The following is a 22,204-nucleotide window of genomic DNA, read 5'->3' as shown; positions in this document are numbered from 1 at the left end:
GTGGACGTGCTGGCACCAATCTGACACCCTCAGGTGTCACCGGAACAAGGTCACCTAGAGCCCAGGGGGGACATGCCAACCCCCCCTCCCCCTAAGATGTATGAGCATTATGTGTCAGCACAAATCCCCCCACAAAAACACTGAGCACTGATCTGTATACTCCCTAAGTATAAATCCCCCCTCCCCCAGTATACACCCGCCCCTTGCTGATATCCCCCCTCTCAGCATAGATCTTTGCCCCCTCCCAGAGATCTATGAGCAATATGTGACAGAACCCCCCCCCCCCCAAAAAAAAAAAAAAAAACAAGAGCACTATTCTGCATACTCCCTAAACATAAATCCCCCTTCTCCCCATACAAAACCACCCCCCTGCTGAAATCCCCCCTCTTAGCATAGATCTTTGCTCCCTCCCAGAGATGTATGAGCAATATGTGGCAGAACCCCCCCCCCCCCCCCCAAAAAAAAATAAAATAAAAAAAAAAACAAGAGCACTATTCTGCATACTTGCCCACCAGTGCCATCTATCAGTGCTACCAATCAGTGCCTCATCATCAGTGCCACCTATCAGTGTTGCCTATCAGTGTAACCTTCCAGTGCTTATCAGTGCTCACCAGTGCCACCTAACAGTTCCCATTAGTGCCGCCTATAAGTACCAACTCTGTGCACTTCAGTGCTGCCTATCAGTGCCACCCATCAGTGCCAACTATCAGTGCCCATCAGTGCGTGCTCATCAGTGCCACCTACCAGTGCCCACCAGTGCCACCTATCAATGCCCACCAGTGCCACATATCAGTGCTACTAATCAGTGCCCATCAGTGCCTCATCATCAGTGCCACCTATGAGTGCTGCCTATCAGTGTCACCTACCAGTGCCTATCTTTGCTCATCAGTACCATCTATCAGTTCCCATTAGTGCCGCCTATCAGTACCAACTCTGTGCCCTTCAGTGCTGCTTATTAGTGCCAACTATCAGTGCCCCCCATGAGCAGTGCCCATCAGTGCTTCCTCATCAGTGCCACCTCTCAGTGCCCACCAGTGCCACCTACCATTGCATTTCAGTACTGCTAAGCAGTGCCCACCAGTGTCACCTACCAGTGCCACCTATCAGTGCTACTAATCAGTGCGCATCGGTGCCTCATCATCAGTGCCACCTATCAGTGCTGCCTATCAGTGTCACCTACCAGTGCCTATCTTTGCTCATCAGTGCCATCTATCAGTTCCCATTAGTGCCACCATCAGTGCCCTTCAGTACCGCCTATCAGTGCCCTTCAGTGCCACCTATCGGTGCCCATCAGTCCTTCATCGGTGCTCATTAGTGCCACCTCACAGTGCCCTTCAGTGCCACCTATCAGTGCCTCCTATCAGTGCCTCCTGATCAGTGCCCATCAGTGCTTCCCCATCAGTGCCAACTCTCAGTGCCCTTCAGTGCCGCCTATCAGTGCTGCCTCATCAGTCCTTCCTGATCAGTGCCACCTCATCAGTGTTACCTAATTAGCGCACATCAATGAAGGAGAAAAATTACCTGTTTGCTAAATTTTATAACAAACTATAAAAATGTTTTGTTTTCTTTCAACATTTTCGAGCTTTGTTTGTTTGTTTAGCAAAAAATAAAACCCCCCCAGTAGTGATTAAATACCACCAAAAGAAAGCTCTACTTGTTTGAAAAAAATGATAAAAAAATGTCATACGGGCACAGTGTTGCATGACCGCGCAATTGTCATTCAAAGTGCGACAGCGCTGAAAGCTGAGAATTGGCGGGGGCAGGAAGGGGGTTTAAGTGGGCAGTAAGCCTTTTCTGTAGCCGGCTCAGTGGTCACCTAGAACCCGAGCCAAGCTTCCCGCACAAAACGAACGTCTGATTACGGCGGACCACGGGCTGCGTCCTGTGCCTCCATACTTGTATCAGAAACATTCCTGATCGGATTCTGCTGCCGTCAGGGCTTCTCTAGGACCCAGCAGACCGTCTCGCCCTCTGCAGAACATTATCCCCGCCCAGCTTCCAGCGATGACCAATCAGAGGCGGAGTCTGGGCGATTGTGTGTACACTGTGTAGTAGTGACGTGACAGGTCCCCAGCACCCTGCAGACACTTGTCCTTTGTTTGCTGTGTAGTATGTGGCTGTCAGCTCTGCGTGTCGTGAGTGGGCGGAGCCTGGCCTTCATACTACAGCTGGAAGTGACACCGCCTGACCTGCTGCCAGCGCAGTCACCGACGTCACCCCGAAATGACCCCGTCACTTTTCACCAACCGCCACACAAGTCAAGGTGATCCAAGCCAATTTGATTAACCACTTAAGCCCCGGAAGATTTTACCCCCTTCCTGACCAGGCCCTATTTTGCGATTCGGCACTGCGTGATTTTAACGGACAATTGCGCAGTCATGCGGCGCTGTACCCAAATGAATTTGACGTCCTTTTTTTCCCACAAACAGAGCTTTCTTTAGGTGCTATTTGATCACCTCTGCGATTTTTTGATCATGCGCTATAAACAAAAATAGAGCGACAATTTTGCAAAAATAACAATATTTTTCACATTATTTTATATGAAATTCCCCCCCAAAAAAAAAGTAAAAATCAAACTTTTTTAACATTTTCGGCCAATTTGTTTTCTGCTACGTATGTTTGGTAAAAAAAAATCGCAATAAGCGTATTTTGATTGGTTTGCGCAAAAGTTATTGCGTTTACTAACTAAGGGAAAGATTTTTGTCATTTTTATTGTTTTTTTTCTTTTAACAAGTAATGGCGGCGATCTGCGATTTTTTTTGCGGGACTGCAACATTGCGGCAGATAGATCGGATCCCTGACTGACATTTTGGACACTTTTGGGGTTACCAGTGACATTTCTACAGTAATCAGTGCTATAAATATGCACTGTTACTGTAAAAATGACACTGGCAGGGAAGGGGTTAACATTATTGGAGAAGGAGGGGTTAAGTGTGTCCCTAGGGCGTGATTCTAACTGTTATGGGATGTGGCTGTTTGTGTAACTACAGAGATCTACGATCCTACAAAGCAGGATCGTATGATCTCTGTTGTTACACGAGGGAGAATGACAGGCGGCTTTGTTTACATTAAAGCGGAGTTCCAGCCATTTACTCACCTGTCCAACGGTCCAGCGATGCGGCCGCCGGAAGCCTCGATCCTCTCCCTCGGCGCCGGCATCACTGCTGTGGGCACCCGGCTGTTACAGTTTGCGGCTTCACAGCCGGGTACCCACTGCGCATGCGCGAGTCGCGCTGCGCGCCGTGATTGGCCGGCAATCTTCTGGGACCTCTGACATGTCCCAGAAGATTGCAGGGAGGGAGGGGGAGAGGAGAACTTCCGCTCAGGGCGCCGCGGCGCTCCGAGCAGAAGTGGGAGCGGGTACCTGTCAAAACTAGGTACCCGCTCCCCCCCCCAAAAAATGACATGCCAAATGTGGCATGTCGGGGGGTCAGGACTCCCTAAAGCGGAAGTTCCACTTTTGGGTGGAACTCCGCTTTAACCGCCTGCCTTTCTCCCTCTGTACCGGACGATCGCGACTGACCGGCGGACATCGGGTCCCCCGGTCACACGCGCGGGGATGTTAGGGAGCTCGCCCCCTATTGGCTCGCAGGCGAGTGACGTACCCATACGTCACTTTATCTGCACGGGGCTGACCGCCGCAGTATATGTACTTGCGGCAGTCGGCAAGCGGTTAAATTTAGTTGGCTAATTTTGGCACTGGCTCCTTTTTTCTTGTCAAATTTATTTATTATTTTTTAAATATAACTAAGATTGACAAATTGAGTTCATACAAGGATGGCGGTACAATATTCAAATAGCAATAAAGCTAAACATATCAAATTATGAACAGGATGAGTATATAACAATGTAAAAATGTAACAAGTAGAGCAACGAATAAGTCCCGGTTCACAGATATGTGATGTGGAAACCCTGCGAATCCACTGCGGGATCCCGCATCGCACTCGACTCGCAGGCAGTTCACACTGCCATATGCAAATCGCTGGGGGTGTCAATACAAAGTTAACAGTTCAGTTCGCATATCGCAGTGCGAACTGTCAGTTCAGACAGGAATCGGATCGCATAGGTGTGAACAACCATGCGATCCGATTCTGGTACAGACCAAAAAAAGGGTCCTGCGCAACTTTGGTTCCGAATGCGATGCAAATTCAGCCATACAATCTGTATGGCTGGATTCGAATTGCACAGACATTGCATGTGATTTGCATAGCAGTGCGCTCCGAATCACATGAGATGTCTGACATCGCTATAGTGTGAATCGGCGCTAAGGCTCCGTTCACATAAATGCGTTCGGATCGCCCGATTTTGCCCGTGATTCCGAACCATTGCAAGTTGAGGGACGCCCGAGCGATTCTCATGGTTTGCAGTGGCACCCCAAACGCAGCGTGATTTTGCCACAATTGTCCCCCGACGAATCGCAGTAAAACCTTACTTGTTTCCTTCTGATGGAATATTCAAATTCTTTCAATGTGATACTTTATTGGTTTAGGCTCCGTTCTCATAAAGGCGTTTCGGATTGCGGGCAGAATTGCAGCGATTTTGCCCGTGATTCCAAACCATTGCAAGTGGAGGGACGCCCGAGCGATTCTCATGGTTTGCAGTGGCACCCCAAACGCAGCGTGATTTTGCCACAATTGTCCCCCGACGAATCGCAGTAAAACCTTACTTGTTTCCTTCTGATGGAATATTCGAATGCTTTCAGTGTGATACTTTATTGGTTTAGGCTCCGTTCACATAAAGGCGTTTCGGATCACGGGCAGAATTGCCGTGATTCTGCCCGCGATTCCGAACCATAGCAAGTCGGGGGACGCCCGAGCGATTCCCGTGACTTGCAATGGCACCCCAAATGCGGCGCAATTTTGCCGCAATTGTCGCCCGACGAATTGCAGTAAAATCGAGAAAACAGAATTTACAAGAAGAAAGTACAAGAACTTCTTTCGGGCGTCAGGCGTCTCGTTATTCTGTTTGCGCGGTTTTACCGCGATTCGTCGGGCAGCAATCGCAGCAATTCTGCCCGCGATCCAAAACGCCTATATGTGAACGGAGCCTTAGTGCCGGATCACACTATAGAGATGTCAGACATCGCAAGTGATTCGGAGCGCACTGATATGCGCAATTGCAATGGCACCCCAAATGCGGCGCAATTGTCGCCCAAAGAATCACGGTAAAATCGCGCAAACAGAATCACAGGACGCCTGATGGTTATTGTAAATTCTGTTTGCGTGATTTTACAGCGATTCATCAGGCGACAATCGCAGCATAATCGCGCCACTTTTGGGGTGCCATTGCAAGTCACAGGAATTGCTTGGGCGTCCCGCGACTTGCAATGGTTCGGAATCTCGGCGATTCTGCCCGCGATCCAAAACGCCTGTATGTGATACATCAGAAGGAAAAAAGTAAGCTTGTGACTACTGCAAGAGTAGAAATTAGGAGATCAATCTGATAGGTATATATTAAAAACAAAAGAGATAATCTGTTTATAAAAACCACACAATAGTAAAAGAAAGGTAGAAAACAAAAAAATAGGAGTAGATAGAGAGAGGAGAGTAGAAAAAAGGGGGAAGGAAATGGGGGGGGGGGGGGTCTTACAACCAGCTCGCTTTTCAATACTCAATCCCAAAATTTCCCTCTCTATTGTGTGTTAAGCTAGCCATATACACTATAATACCAAAAGTATTGGGACGCCTGCCTTTACACACACATGAACTTTAATGGCATCCCAGTCTTAGTCCGAGGGGTTCAATATTGAGTTGGCCCACCCTTTGCAGCTATAACAGCTTCAACTCTTCTGGGAAGGCTGCCTACAAGGTTTAGGAGTGTCTCTATGGGAATGTTTGACCATTCTTGTGAGGTCAGGGACTGATGTTGGATGAGAATGCCTGACTCGCAGTCTCTGCTCTAATTCATCCCAAATGTGTTCTATTGAGTTGAGGTCAGGACTCTGTGCAGGCCAGTCAGGTTCCTCCACCCCAAACTCGCTCATGCAAGTCTTTAGGGACCTTGCTTTGTGCACTGGACCAAATCATTTGGTGGAGGGGGGGATTATGATGTGAGGTCGTTTTTCAGGGGTTGGGTTTGGCCCCTTAGTTCCAGTGAAGGGAACTCTTAACCACTTTACCTCTGCTCACATTGCTGCTACTGCAGCAATGTGGCACGATCCCGTCCAGCGACGTAGACCTACGTCGCTGGACTCCTCCCCCTGTAGGCGGCGCTCGCGCGCCGCCAGAGGAGCGCTCCCGCTGTTTTCAGTCACAGCGGGAGTCGGGCCAGGGGAGGAGCGGCGGCGATCACCGCCGCTCTTCCCCGATCGTCGGGGAATCGAGTGAGGATATCCGCCCGCCTGTGTAAACAGAGCAGGCGGATCTCCTAAGTGACAGGGAGTGACAGATCAGAGTGTTCAGCATAGCTGAACATCCGATCTGTCCTTCTGTCACACAGTCACCTCCCCCCACACACGTCAGTAAGCACCAGGCATACATTAACCCCTCCCTCTCCAATAAAATTAACCCCTTCACTGCCAGTGTCATTTTTACAGTAACAGTGCATATTTATAGCACTGATTACTGTAGTAATGTCACTGGTACCCCCAAAAGTGTCAAAAATGTCAGTCAAGGGTCCGATCTGTCCGCCGCAATGTCGCAGTCCTGCAAAAAAAATCGCAGATCGCCGCCATTACGCGTTAAAAAAAAAACACCAAAAATGACATAAATCTTTCCCGTAGTTAGTAAACGCAATAACTTTTGCGCAAATCAATCAAAATACGCTTATCGTGATTTTTTTTACCAAACATAGGTAGCAGAAAACAAATTGGTCAAAAATTTTAAAAAAATTTGATTTTTAAATTTTTTTGGGGGGGAATTTCATATAAAAAAATGTTAAAAATATTGTTATTTTTTCAAAATAAACGCTCTTTTTTTGTTTATAGCGCAAAAAGTAAAAAGCGCACAGGTGATCAAATACCACCAAAAAAAAAGCTCTGTTTGTGGGAAAAAAAGGACATAAATTTTGTTTGGGTACGGCGTCGCACGAACGCGAAATTGTCAGTTAAAGTCGCACAGCGCCGAATTGCAAAAAGTGGCCCAGACATAAGACAGCAAAATCCTCCGGTGGTAAAGTGGTTAAGGCGTCAGCATACCAAAACATTTTGGACAATTTCATGCTCCCAACTTTGTGGGAACAGTTTGGTGATGGCCCCTCCCTGTTCCAACATGACTGCACACCAGTGCACAAAGCAAGGTCCATAAAGACATGGATGAGTGAGTTTGGGGTGGAGGAACTTGAATTGCAGAAACAATGCCCTGTGTCTGTGTCTCTCCCTGCAGCAGATGAAAGCCAGCAGGAGGGGGAGAAACTGGCTTTCAGCTGCTGCAGGGAGCCGCACAGGGCTTCCTTCTATACTTGCCCCCCTGCCCAACAGCACCGATTCCCCATGCTGTCAGGGCCCCTCTGTGTGCCCGGGCCCCCTACAGGAGGACTGGTGCCCCCCCCCCCCATCAACGGCACCCCAAAGCTCAAACACACATGCGTGTGTGCGTGTCTATATATATATATGGCCCTGGCACATTGATCTCCCTGCCAGCACAGTAAAAGAAGTACATAAGCTCTTCTCTTATGGCAGAGCTGGTAAAAGGGAGATCCCCGATGCTACGCAGACTGATAATGCTAATGTGCACCAGGTGATTAGGATGTGCCCAGGCACAACCTGGGCGCATGCCTATGTGTGGTCCTTTGCATGGCACCTGAGCCATTACAATGCTAAGGGCCCAGCAGGCACAAAGCAAAGGACCCCAGCCATGCACTGGGTTGTCTTTGCTCCACAATGCCAACATATTGCTTTGATCCAATATATTAAACCCTCTCACAGTCTACCCATAACAGCGCTGAAGAAGGGCTAGGCAATCCCCGAAATGCGTTGGATCTACTTGTATACTTTTATCCTCAATAAACTAGCCCTGGCCACAATGCGCATAACGTAGCATGATGTCCAAGTGGGAACAATGGGATGGACCCTGGGCACACTGAGCATGCATGGCCCTTAGCATGGTATCTTAGCAAGCACAAAGCTAAGGACCCCGACCACACTACACATTTTCAGTTCTTAGCACGACATCCAAGGAGGGACAAAGCTAAGGACCCCAACCAGATGGTCCTTAGCAAGGCAAGCGAGTGAGCACACTGAGAAGGACCCCAACCATACTGTGTGTGTGCCATATGCACGGCTATATAAATCCTGTATTATAATAATAATAATAAATGAAAAAAGTTGGTGGATCTTTCTATTCTCATTGTTATTTGAATTAAAATCTTTTTACAATGATTTATGTTGTAATTGGTAAATCAATAAAGTACCGCAGCCATTGTATGCCATTTCCTGTGTACAGTGTTTTCTTTACTATTAGTATTAATGGTGTTTTATGGGTAGTGGAACTTTTAAGGTCTTAGACCAGGGCTTTTTTCAGCGGGAACGCGGGGGAACGCATTCCGGCACCTCCAGTCTCAATGTATGCTATGGCAAAGGGGTGCTGGGGTCAGTGGGGTGAGCTGAATGGCCTGTTGATGCTGGCTGCTGGGGGATCTATTGTTGCTGGGAAGAATCTATTGTTGCTGGAGGGCATTTTGTTGTGGGGGGGGGGGGGGGGCTATTGTTGCAGTGGAGGATTTATTGTTGCTTGGGGGAACTATTGTTGCTGGGGGGCTATTTTTGTTGGGGGGGGGGTCTATTGTTGCAGGGGAGGATTTATTGAGGGAGGGGGCGATTGTTGCAGGGGAGGATTTATTGTTGCTGGGGGGCTATTTTTGGGCATCTGTTGTTGCTGATTGCGGGGGATCTATTTGATTGTTTTTTTCTATTGTTGCAGGGGAAGATTTATTGTTGCTGGGGGGATCTATTGCTGGGGGGATCTATTGCTGGGGGGGTCTATTGTTGCTGATTCCAGGGGATCTATTTTACTGCTTTTCTAGTCATTAACCACTTTACCACTGAGCCTATTTTTGACACTTTTTGTTCACAAGTTTAAATCAGTATTTTTTGCTAGAAAACTACTTAAAACCCCCAAACATTATATATATTTTTTTAGCAAAGACTCTGGAGAATAAAATGTCGGTCATTACAAAATTTTTTGTCACGCAGTATTTGCGCAGCGGTCTTTAAAACGCCATTTTTTTGGAAAAAATTAGAAAAATCACATTTCACTGCATTTAAAAAATACTAAACAGTAAAGTTAGCCTATTTTTTTTGTATATTGTGAAAGATGATGTCATGCCGAGTAAATAGATACCCAACATGTTACGGTTTAAAATTGCGCACACCCGTGGGATGGCGACAAACTACGGTCAATAGAGATCTCAATCTGCGACGCTTTAAATTTATTTACCGGTTACCAGTTTAGAGTTGGAGTGTAGCTCTTTTTTTTAAATTATTGCCCACGCTCTGGCGATCGCGGCGATACCTCACATGTGTGGTTTAAACAGCGATTTCATTCGCGGCTCGACTTGCGTATACGTTTTTTTTTGTGCGCGAGCTAACGGTGACGGGGGCGCCTAAATTTTTTTTTTTTTTTCCTATTTATTTTTTCTTTTTTTTAAACTTTATTACAGGTTTTTTAAAAAAAAAAAAAAAATCTGATCACTTTTATTGCTGTCACAAGCAATGTAAACATCCCTTGTGACACCAATATGTAGTGACAGGTACTCTTTATGGAGGGATCGAGGGTCTAAAAGACTCCACACCCCTCCACTACACTTCCCTGTATGCAAAACGCCGAAAACGGCATTTTTGCATACAGCCATTTTTCAAATCTGCTGCCTTTTGCAGCACAGTAACCCAGAAGTGACGTCATGGACGCCGCCTCCGGGTTAGGTCATCGGAGACCCGATCGATGCCGTTTCCGGCATTCATCGGGACTCCAGCCGGCGGACATGTCAGCAAAGCCACGGAAGGCGGCGGGAGGGGGGGGGGCGTCCCCTCCCGCCCCCCCGGGTAACGATCGAGCGGCTCCCGAGCCGCATCGGTCGTTACCGACGGAAAGCCGACCGTCGGCTTCAAACAACGGTACTGGGATGATGCCTCTAGCTAGAGGCATCATCCCGGTATAACCACGCAAAGTCAGCCGACGTAGATCTACATGGCTAGACGTTAAGTGGTTAACAAACTCTATACAAATTACCTAGAACCACAATATGATACTTGATTCTGTATTCTCTAAAAAGGGGGGGGGGGGGTACTGGGATATGGTAGAGGGTGGAACCAAAGGACAGTGCTCGGAGGTGGGTAGGGAGTGGAGACAAGGGGTGACTCAGAAGAGGGGAGTACCTGCGCCTATTCTCTGAGAAAAAAAAGCCCTGTCTTAGACAATCATTTGCTACTAAAGTAGCAGTGAAAAAATAGTAGTAAGTTTTGTTACAAAGATAATAAGATTATCTTATTATCTATTACTAAAAACTATTACTACTATTTTTTCACTGCTACTTTAGTAGCAAATGATTGTCTATGACCTTAAAAGTCCCATTGGGGGTTCTCCTCTGGCCTTTTTTGTTTCGGGATGCGGTCTTAACCATTAACTCCCTATTTCACCAACCAATCCCTTTCTTTTATGGGTGGTGGGGGTTTTGCAGCCTGCAGCCCCAAGCTCTATTTGTGTGAAAAAAAAAAAATTATATTAATTTCATTTGGGTACAGCGTTGGATGACCGTGAAATTGCCAGTTAAAGTAGCACAGTGCCGAATAGCAAAAAATGGCCTGGTCGTGAAGGGGATAAAACCTTCCAGAGCTCAAGTGGTTAAAAAAAAAAAAAATGTTTTAAATTAGTATCAGTGTCGGTTAGTGTCAGTATGTTTCAGATAGGATAAAAAAAAAAGAAAGCAAAATGCGGTAAACTGACACCTTAAGAGTTCCCTTCACTGGAACTAAGGGGCCAAGGCCAACCCCCGAAAAACAACCCCACACCATAATCCCCTCTCCACCAAATGATTTGGACCAGTGCACAAAGCAAGGTCCATAAAGTCATGGATGAGCGAGTTTGGGGTGGAGGAACTTGACTGTCCTGCCTCAACCCAATAGAACACCTTTGGGATGAATTATAGTGGAGACTGTGAGCCAGGCCTTCTCATCCAACATCAGAGCCTGACCTCACAAATGCACTTCTAGAAGAATGGTTAAGCATTCCCATAGACACACTCCTAAACCTTGTGGACGGCCTTCCCAGAAGAGTTGAAGCTGTTATAGCTGCAAAGTGTGGGGCCAACTCAATATTGAACCCTACGGACTAAGACTGGGATGCCATTAACCTTCCTAGCGGTATTCCGTGTCTCGGGGTTAAATTTCAGTGCCAAAAGCGGTAACCCGGAGCCACACTCGGGGTACTGCCAGGAGGATCGCTGGATCCTGGAAGAGAGGGTACTCACCTTGTCCCCGGGATCCAGCGATGTATCCCGGCGGTATGCGGCGGCCGGATCTTCCTCCCGATCCTCTGTGCCCCGGCTTCCGTCTCCTGCGACGTGACGGCAAATTCACACAGTAAAACACACCAAACACACTGATACAATGCAAAATAAAATAAATTCACATTAGTTTGCCCCCAGTGCCCTTTCCTGCAGTTTTATTGTACTTTTTATGTATATATATATACACACACATAAACTTATATCTATCTACAGGGCTTTTTTTTCTCAGAGAATAGGTGCAGGAACTCCCACTTTTGGAGTTACCCCTTGTCTCCGCCCCCTACCCACCTCCGAGCACCGTTCCTAGGTTCCACCCCCTACCCACCTCACAGTACTGCCCCTTTTAGAGAATACAGAATCAAGTATCATTTGTGGTACTAAGTAATTTGTATGGGATTTGTTAATTATAACAAGAAAAGCATTAAAATAACAACAAAGGACCCCCCAGAAACAGTAAATCCAACCAGCAACAATGGACCAGCCACAACAAAATACCCACCAGACAACAATAGACCCTCAACAGCAACAGCAGATCTCCCCACAGACAGCATCAATAGACCCTCCAGCAGCCATTTACAATAGACGGTTCCCTCAACAGTAGATCCTGCCCAGCAACAACTGACCCCCCCCCCCCAAGCAACATATGACCAACCCCAGCAACAATAGACCCCCTCTGTAAAAATAGATCCCTTCCAGAGACAATAGGTCCCCCAGGAGCAACAGTAGACCTCCCCAGCAACAATAAACCCCCACGCAAAAATATATCACCTCCAGCAACAATAGATCCCCCACCAGCCAGCATCATAAGACACCCATAGCAAAGCCCAGCACCCCTTGCCATTACATACATTCAGTGCTGGAGGTGCCGGAACTGCGTTCCCCCGCATTCCCGCTGAAAAAAAGCCCTGTCTATCTATATGTATGTATATATATATATATATATATATATATTCATATACACACTCATATATATATATATATATATATATATATATATATATATATATATATATATATATACACACACACATACCTACATACTTTAAATTAGTTATAGTTATTTATTATATTATTATTTATGATTTTGTGTTTCAAATTTCAAACTTTATCATACCCGAGACGTTATTAACCACTTGCCGACTGCCTAACGCCGATCTACGTCGGCAGTCAGCCCCTCACAGGCAAAGTGACGTAGGGCTATGTCACTAGCTTGTGAGGGTCTAGGGAGCGAGCGCGCGCCGCCGGAGGCGCGCTCCCGCTCCCGCGTGGTCACGGACCCCCCCGCGCGTGTGACCAGCGGACCCGATGTACGCCGGTCACTCGGCAATCGGTGGGGGGGAAGGAGAAAGGCAGGCAGCTTGTGTAAACAAGCCACCTGTCATTCTCCTCGCTGTAAAGACACTGATCACACGGATCTACTATGTAGATCCGTTGATCAGTGTCCTTACAGCTCAAGCCACAGCCAATCACAGTAGAAAGCACGCCCCTAGGGATACACACAGCCCCTCCCTCCCAAATAAAGTTAACCCCTTCACTACCAGTGTATTTTTACAGTAACAGTGCATATATATAGCACTGATTACTGTAGAAATGTCACTGGTAACCCCAATAGTGTCACAAATGTCAGTCAAGGGTCCGATCTGTCCGCCGCAATGTCGCAGTACCGCAAAAAAAATCGCAGATCGCCGCCATTACGCGTTAAAAAAAAAAACAACAAAAATGACAAAAATCTTTCCCTTTGTTAGTAAACGCGATAACTTTTGCGCAAACCAATCAAAATACGCTTTTTGTGATTTTTTTTACCAAACATAGGTAGCATAAAACAAATTGGCCGAAAATGTTAAAAAATTTTGATTTTTACATTTTTTGGGGGGAAATTTCATATAAAAAAATGTGAAAAATATTGCTATTTTTGCAAAATTTACGCTCTTTTTTTGTTTATAGCGCGTGATCAAAAAATCGCACGGGTGATCAAATACCAAAAGAAAGCTCTGTTTGTGGGAAAAAAAGGATGCCAAATTTGTTTAGGTACAGCGTCGCACTACCGCGCAATTGTCCGTTAAAGTCATGCAGTGCCGAATCGCAAAATACCCCCTGGTCGGAATGGGGGTAAAATCTTCCGGGGCTTAAGTGGTTAAGAAGAACGCACAGTAAAAAAAAAAATCATATGTATACAGTTGGTTTGGGCTGCTCGTTCTTAAGAATTACATGCAAAATAATTGTACCGCTTTCAGCACCTAAAATCGTTAACAATCATACCGCCAGGGAGGTTAAAGTTCATGTGCGTGTAAAGGCAGGCGTCCCAATACTTTTGGTAATATAGTGTACCTCAGTAACACAGATTTGGTCCAGTTTCTTTTGGTAAGTGCTTATTGTTCTCATGCTTCGTTACATATATATTTGCTATGTATGTTCCCATGGAAACTGAAAATTGAAAGAAAAAAAAAATATATATATATCAGAAAAAGCTAAATAAATAAAAAAACTTTATTTTTTTTTTTTTTTTTTTTTACTGTTTTGGGCCAGGTTTACTTTGATAAAAATAAATAATTAAAAAGATAAAATCATAAACGGGAGATATCTGTTTGCATTTACCACCTAATGAAAGCCCAAATTGTTCTGGGGAAAAAAAAAACAGGTATAATTCCACTAGACACACTAAGTAGCTGTGATGACATTTAGGGTCCTTTCAGACGGCCGCTCCGCTGCTTTAGTCCGCTGCGGGACTTTTTTTTTTTCACGGAGCGGATGACATTTCTGTCATCCGCTCCGTGTGCCCGCATATCATCCCATCCGTTTGCGGATAATATGCGGACCTAATATAAGTATATGGCACTGCGGATGTCAGCGGATGACACCGCTGACATCCGATTTTCCTTCCTTTCCGTTTTTTACACGGATGAAAAAATGGGGTTCTGTTCCGTTCCAAAAAACAGAACTGAACTGAAAGGCGGAAAATCGGATGTCAGCGGATGGTATTCCTCTGACATCCGCAGTGCCATTCACTTACATTAAAGTCCGCAAATAATCCGCAAAAAAATAGGATGATTTGCGGACACACGGAGCGGCCGTGTGAAAGAGCCCTTACAGATTTACTAATACATGTCAAAGTTGCAAAATAGTTTTAAATGTATAATTAACCTTAAATAGATGTAAACCCTTAGGCCTCCTTCACACGGAGCGGACCGTATTGCGATCCGCTGCGGCACTTTTTTTTTTTCACGGACACGGATGACACTTGTGTCACCCCGTCCGTATGTCCGCATATCATCCCATCCGTTTGCGGATGATATGCGGACATAATGTATGTCTATGGGATTGCGGATGTCAGTGGATGACACCGCTGACATCCGATTTTGCTGCCTTTCTGTTTTTTAAACGGAAGAAAAATAGGGTTCTGTTCCGTTCCAAAAAACCGAACAGAACTGAAAGGACGAAAACTGGATGTGAGCTGATGGTCATCCGCTGACATCCGCAATCCCATAGACATTCATTATGTCTGTATATCACCCGCAAACGGACGGGGTGATATACGGACATACGGAACGTCCGTGTGAAAGAGCCCTTACTGAATGACATTTAATTTGCTACAGTGCTGAGTATCATAGACCACTTCCCTTTTTTAAAAATAAAAATTGTGTTCATATTTCATGTTTTGACATATTTTGTTACATCTCTGTGCTGCTGATCTCCTGCCGCCCATTTGCAGTCACTACCTGTCTACATGCACACCAATGATGGCTGCATGACACTTCTCAGGGCAGTTTTCTCCGGTGCATAACGCCAGTCCTCCATTGGGCACCATCTGCACCCCTGTATCCCACAGGGTGGACGTCTTCGGCTCTCCGGTCTGCCCGGCAGGTTCTCCGCCTACATGTGGATCAATCACTGATGAGCTCCGACTTGCTGCGGCACTCTTCGTCTTGCTCCTCCGCGCACGTGTCTCCCTCTCAGCCACACCTGAAGGCAGAAGTCATTTATGGACTTTCTTTCTCACTCCTGATTGGCTGTGCGCGAGCGACGCTTCCACCCACATTTCCTTTTTGGCAGTGGATCCTCCTGCTAGGCAGAACTCTTCAGCGCGCGCTCTCCCGCGCGGTGCAGTAACCCCTCCAATGCCGCTCTCTCTCAACTCAGCCGACATGGAAGTCACGGCAATGCGGACCGTGCTTCTCACCAGACACGCATCCACTCTTCTTGCTTGTAACAGGGCTCCAGCTGCGCCTCCATCTCCATGAGCCAGCTGACCCTCTTTGCCAGTCCAGAGAATTGTCCCGATGTCGTATGCACGGTCAACAGTCCTCCTCCCAGCACGTGTACAAGCAAGGCCCGTCACCATACCGTATCCGAAAAATGTCCCACTGTCATTAACCACTTTACTACTGCAGCAAGGTGGCAGCCCTGGGCAGTGGTGTATTTTGTTTTTTTGCTGCCCTAGGCAAGACTAAAATTGGGCGCCCCCCCCCTTCCCTCTCCTATGTAAATTTGCCCCACTCCTTATTTTTTAACGGATGTGACTCCCTCCAAAAGTGAAGGACTACAAGTCCCAGCATGAACCCCTGAGCTCTCAGAGAGAGAGAGAGGGGGGATGAGAGGGGGAGAGAGAGGGGATGAGAGAGAGAGAGAAAGAGGTTCAGAGAGGGGGGATGAGAGAGAGAGGGGGGGATGAGAGGGGGTGAGAGAGAGGGGGGGTGAAAGGGGAGGGGTCGAGAGAGAAAAAGAAAGAGAGAGGGAGGTGAGAGAGAGAGGAGGGTGTAAGAGAGAGAGGGGGGGTGACAGAGAGAGAGAGGGGGGTGAGAGAGAAAGAGAGAGAGAGAGAAAGAGAGGGGTGAGAGAGAGAGAGGGGGTGAGAGAGGGAGGTGAGAGAGAGGGGGGTGAGTGAGAAAGAGGGGGGTGAGAGAGGGGGCGTGAGTGAGTGAGAGAGAGAGGAGGGGGGATGAGAGAGAGGGGGGGTGAGTGTGTGTGTGAGAGAGAGAGGAGGTGGCCAATAGAGTCTCAGATGGAGGGAGGGTGGCTTTTTTGCTGCCCCCCTGCAAAGTGCCGCCCTAGGCCTGGGCCTTGCTGGCCTAGGCCATAATACAGCACTGGCCCTGGGTCTGACAACGTAGACCTATGTCACCAAATTCCTCCCTCTTTTGGCGCCGCCAGATGCTCGCTCCTGCTGTGTTTAGACACAGCGGGAGTCGAGCCAGGGGAGGAGAGGCGGTGATCACCACCGCTCTTCCCCGATCGTCGGGGATCGAGTGGGGAAATCCGCCCACTTGTGTAAATAAAGCGGGCGGATCTCCTCTGTGACAGGCAGGGATAGATCACAGGATTCAGCATAGCTCAACCTGCGATCTGTGTCTGTGTCACACAGTCCCCTCCCCCCACACACGTCAGTAAGCATGAGGCACACATTTAACCCCTTGATCACCAACAGGGTTAACCCCTTCCCTGCCAGTGTCATTATTACAGTAACAGTGGATATTTATAGCACTGATTACTGTAATAATGTCACTGGTACCCCCAAAAGTGTCAAAAATGTCAGTTAGGGGTCTGATTTGTCCACCGCAATCTCGCAGCCCCGCTAAAAATCGCAGATCACCGCCATTACTAGTAAAAAAAAAAACAATAAAAATTACAAATCTTTCCCGTAGTTAGTAAAAGCGATAACTTTTGCGCAAACCAATTAAATTTTTTTTTACCATAAATATGTAGCAGAAAACAAATTGGCCTAAAAAGTTAAAAAATTTTGATTTGTAAATTTTTTTTTGGGGAATGTTATATATCAGAATGTGAAAATGCGAAAAATTGTCGCTCTTTTTTTCAAAAATTAAAAATAGCACAGGTGATCAAATACCACCAAAAGCGCTATTTGTGGGGAAAAAAAAGGACATAAATTTAATTTGGGTACAGTGTTGCACGACTGCACAATTGTCCGTTATAATAACGCAGTGCCGAATCGCAAAATATTGCCTGGTCAGGAAGGGGGGTAAAATCTTCCGGTCTTAAAGTGATTAAAAATACGCTCATCGAGAATTTTTTTGTCAAAGACATGTGGCTAAATACATTCTGGCCTAAATATATGACAAAAATTGAATACATTGGATATTTTTTAACTGTCAAAGTAGAAAATGTAAATTTTTTGCAAAATTTTCGCTCTTTTTATTATTAATATCGCAAAAAAATGAAAAGCGCAGAGGTGATCAAATACCACCAAAAGAAAGCTCTGTTTGTGGGGAAAAAAAAGGAGGTAAATTTCATTTGGGTACAGCGTGGCCTGGTCATTAAGCAGGAAAATCCTCCGGTCCTTAACCACTTGCCGACCGAGTACGGTAATAGTACTGCGGCAAAGTGGTTCGTTATCGTCTGACGACGTAGTATTAACGTCGTCAGACACTCCCCCTTCTGGGCGGCGCTTGCGCGCCGCCGGAGGCTCGCTCCCGCTGTTTTCATTCACAGCGGGAGTCGGGCCAGGGGAGGAGCTGGGGATCTAGTGTGGAGATACGCCCGCTGTGTGTAAACACAGCGGGCGGATCTCCATAGTGACAGGGAGTGACAGATCGGACTGTTCAGCATAGCTGGACATCCGATCTGTCCATGAATCACTCAGTCACCTCCCCCCCTACACGTCAGTAAGCACCAGGCATACATTAACCCCTCCCTCTCCAATAAAATTAACCCCTTCCCTGCCAGTGTCATTTTTACAGTAACAGTGCATATTTATAGCACTGATTACTGCAGTAATGTCACTGGTAACCCCAAAAGTGTCAAAAATGTCAGTCAAGCGTCCGATCTGTCCGCCGCAATGTCGCAGTCCCACAAAAAAAATCGCAGATCGCCGCCATTACGCGTTAAAAAAAAAAACACCAAAAATGACAGAAATCTTTCCCTTTGTTAGTAAACGCAATAACTTTTGCGCAAACCAATCAAAATACGCTTATTGTGATTTTTTTTACCAAACATAGGTAGCAGAAAACAAATTGGCCAAAAATTTTTTAAAAAATTGGTTTTTACATCTTTTTTGGGGGGAATTTCATATAAAAAAATGTTAAAAATATTGTTATTTTTTCAAAATAAACGCTCTTTTTTTGTTTATAGCGCAAAAAGTAAAAATCGCACAGGTGATCAAATACCACCAAAAGAAAGCTCTGTTTGTGGGAAAAAAAGGACGTAAATTTCGTTTGGGTACGGCGTTGCACGACCGCGCAATTGTCAGTTGAAGTCGCACAGCGCCGAATCGCAAAAAGTGGCCTGGAGGGAAGACAGCAAAATCCTCCGGTGGTAAAGTGGTTAAGTGGTTAACTGCATGGCCGACAGATTTCTTTACAGTATCCACACTGCCACTGTACAGAAAGAATGTCCCGGTGTCATCATATGCACGGTCAACACTTTTCCATATAGTCCTGGCACACCGCGGCCCCCGGCACACCGATCCACGTGCCCCGGGCCGCCATTTTCTCCATCCATACTTGCACCATTTACTGTTAAGCAGACACCATTTTTACAGAAGGATGCATTTCTCTCTCCTCCCAGTACTTCACGGGAGTATACAACTTATAGCTCAAATGGAAACTTTCTGACATTTTCGGAATTTTCGAAATTCAGATTGCGATTCTGACAGGAATCTTCCGGTTGCCCTGTGCAATTTTTTCTTCATCACACTCTCCCTGTCTCCTGTAGAGCAGGCCTCACACTTGTATTGAGTATTAGAACTTTTAAATAATTACGTTTTTAAAAATTTTCTTCGGCCGTTGCCATCAGGGCCGCTGATAGGGGGGGACCATCGGTCCTCTTGTAGGGGGCCCGAGCACACAGGGGGGCCAACACAGGGAGGGAATTAGTGAAGGACAACAAATACAGAAATCTTCCTCCAGCAGCTGAAAGCTGATCTCTCTCCCTGCTACCAGCTTTTATCTGCTGAGAAAGGTACAGTTGTCCCTCACCAATCCCCCTCCCAGTGTGGGCCCCTCTCCCAGCACTGGCTCTAATGTTATCCCTGCTCCTGAGTTTGTTATCTCTGTAACAGTGTTTCTCTCCCTCTGTCTCTCTGATCCCAGAGCTCCAACTGCCCAGCCTGTATATTTTTTTCATATCATCTTCATTTTTATTTATTTACTCCATTTTTTGTTTTAGATTTAGCAGGAATTATGTGACTTATGTTGTATTTGTGTCTGCTAATAAAGATTTTATTGTAATTTTAGCTAAATATATCTTTAATATTTTCTTGGGAGGGACCATGTCAGGTAGTCTGTACGGGGCCCCGTGATTTCTATTAGCAGCCCTGATTGCCATTAGCAAGCAGGCCGGTAACCCAGGGCGACATCCCGGACGAGCCCCCAAATGTAGCACTACTCCCGTGAGAGCTGCTGGTTACGGATTCCGCTGGGTTACCTATTGCAACAACTTGACAATATAGCATATTCAAAGTGCTTGGATCAGTCAGAAAACAGTCCAGGGGTTTTGGTTTTTGTTGATTTATTTGAGAACAGGGATAGGAGAAGGGATGGGTGGGATACTCCAACTGAATAACTATGCACAATTGCTGGGACTTTCTGGTTAGCTGAATGTGGCAAGGCCGCTGCTTCACTTTGCCACTATAGTGAAGAAGAACTAAATGATCTGCACTGTATTGTGAATTTCTACACAGCACCCCCTTTACTCTGACACTCTGTGTGAACTGGCCCCTTGATCCTCTGACTTCACTGGAGTGGTCCCCCTTCCTGGGCAAACCCTTTGGCAAGTCCCCTGGTACGCACGGACACTGTTTTTCCCGGAAGACTCTGCAGCAGCTCCACTGGATCTTCTGCAGCTCAGCTCCACTTCTGATTCACTAGGCCGACTGCCTAAAACCCCTTTCCTCATACAGCAGGAGGAGGGACAGCCGTCAGCCTCCTCCTGGGACTCTGCTTCCCGCCAAAGATGCCCTGTCACATGTCCCCCCAGCTTTTATGGGCAATCCCAGGATTCTCTGCAAGAATGCCCTCCCACTGGGATTCTCACAAAAGCCAATGTGTCACTGGCCAGGTTTCCCCCACTGTCCAACAGGCTCCCCTATTGGATGCAGTGGGGAGACACCCTCAGACCCAGTGAATCACACCTGGGAACATGCAACAGGCAAACTAATTGATTAAGCTCCCCTGATAGGCAGATGGAGCATACAATGCTTTGAACCTAGCACCTAGCTAGGAGGGTGCTACATCAGTATTCAAAGCAAACTCCCCCATCTATCCATGTCTCCATGCTTTATTTTGTTGAGAAATAATTTTGAAATACACCTCCTTGCATTTCTAACTGTGGCCATCTTGAGTAAGGGCAGATGATTCATGTGGCATTTACTTGCTGGAATCATCTGCCCTTAGCTCAGGTGTGCATGCAAGGGGGGGGGGGGTCTTTAGCAAAGAAAACTCCTCCTCCTCCCCTCCCTTTCTGAAGACTCCTGGGATGCATGACATCATTTGCCTAGGCAAGAAACCAAGAAGTGAATAGAGAAATGTAAAAAAAAGTTTAAAACAAGTAAATATGATTTTTTCCTATCTATTTACTAATGCTAATATAAATAAATATAAATGATCAATGTTGATTGAGAGAGTAAAGTTCCACTTTTTGTTGACAATACTTAGGCAGACCTGGTCACAGAAAGCAGTTTGGACTCCGCTGTGAGTCTGTATGTTCAGACCTGTCCAATTCAGTCATTTGATCCAAAAACAAAATTTTCTGGGGACAAAAAAAAAAAAAGGATAAAAAAATAAAAAATAAAAATAAATCCAGACTGAGCTCAACCTCAATATGCAAAAATATAATGTATCCCTAAATAGATGTGTATATAGTGTTGAAAATAATTATTTGACCCCCTGTAGATTTTGTAAGTTTGCCCACTTACAAAAAAATTAAGGGTCTATAATTTTTATCATAGGTGTATTTTAAATCATAGATAGAGACAGAATATAAACCAGAAATCCAGAAAAAACACAATACAAATGTTATACATTGAGTTGGAGGCACCCAGTGCATAAAATAAGTATTTGATCCCCAAGCAAAACATGACTTAGTATTTGGTGGAGAAACCCTTGTTGGCAAGCACAGAGGTGAGACGTTTCTTGTAGTTGGTTACCAGGTTTGCACACATCTCAGGAGGGATTTTGGTCCACTCTTCTTTACAGATCTTCTCTAAATCCTTAAGGTTTTTTGGCTGTTTTCAGCTCCCTCCATACATTTTCTATAGAAATAGGGTCTGGAGACGGGCTAGGCCACTCTATGACCTTAATGTGATTCTTCTTTAGCCACTTCTTTGTTGCCTTGGCGGTATGTTTTGGGTCATTGGGCTCCGTTGTGAGTGTTTATGCTCATGCTGGAAGACCCATCCACGACTCATCTTCAGTGTTCTGGCTGAGGGAAGAAGGTTCTCCTCTAGGATTTTACAATACATTGCCCCGTCTATTGGCCCCTCAATGCGGCAAAGTCGGCCGGTACCTTTAGCAGAGAAACAGCCGCAAAGCAAAATGTTTCCACCTCCGTGCTTGACTATAGGGATGGTGTTCTTGGGGTCATAGTCAGCATTTTTCTTCCTCCAAACACAGTGAGTCGAGTTAATGCCAAAGAGCTCAATTTTGGTCTCCTCTGACCTCAGCACGTTCTCCCTATCCTTCTCTGAATCATTTAGATGTTCATTGGCAAACTTTAGATGGGCCTGTACATGGGCCTTCTTGAGGAGGGGGACCTTGCAGGCTCTGCAGGGTTTCAATCCATGGCGGCGTATTGTGTTACCAATGGTTTGTTT

The sequence above is a fragment of the Pelophylax lessonae genome, assembly GCF_965119305.1.
Source record: "Pelophylax lessonae genome assembly, chromosome: 10".
NCBI lineage: Eukaryota > Metazoa > Chordata > Amphibia > Anura > Ranidae > Pelophylax > Pelophylax lessonae.
This window is presented reverse-complemented; position numbering follows the sequence as displayed.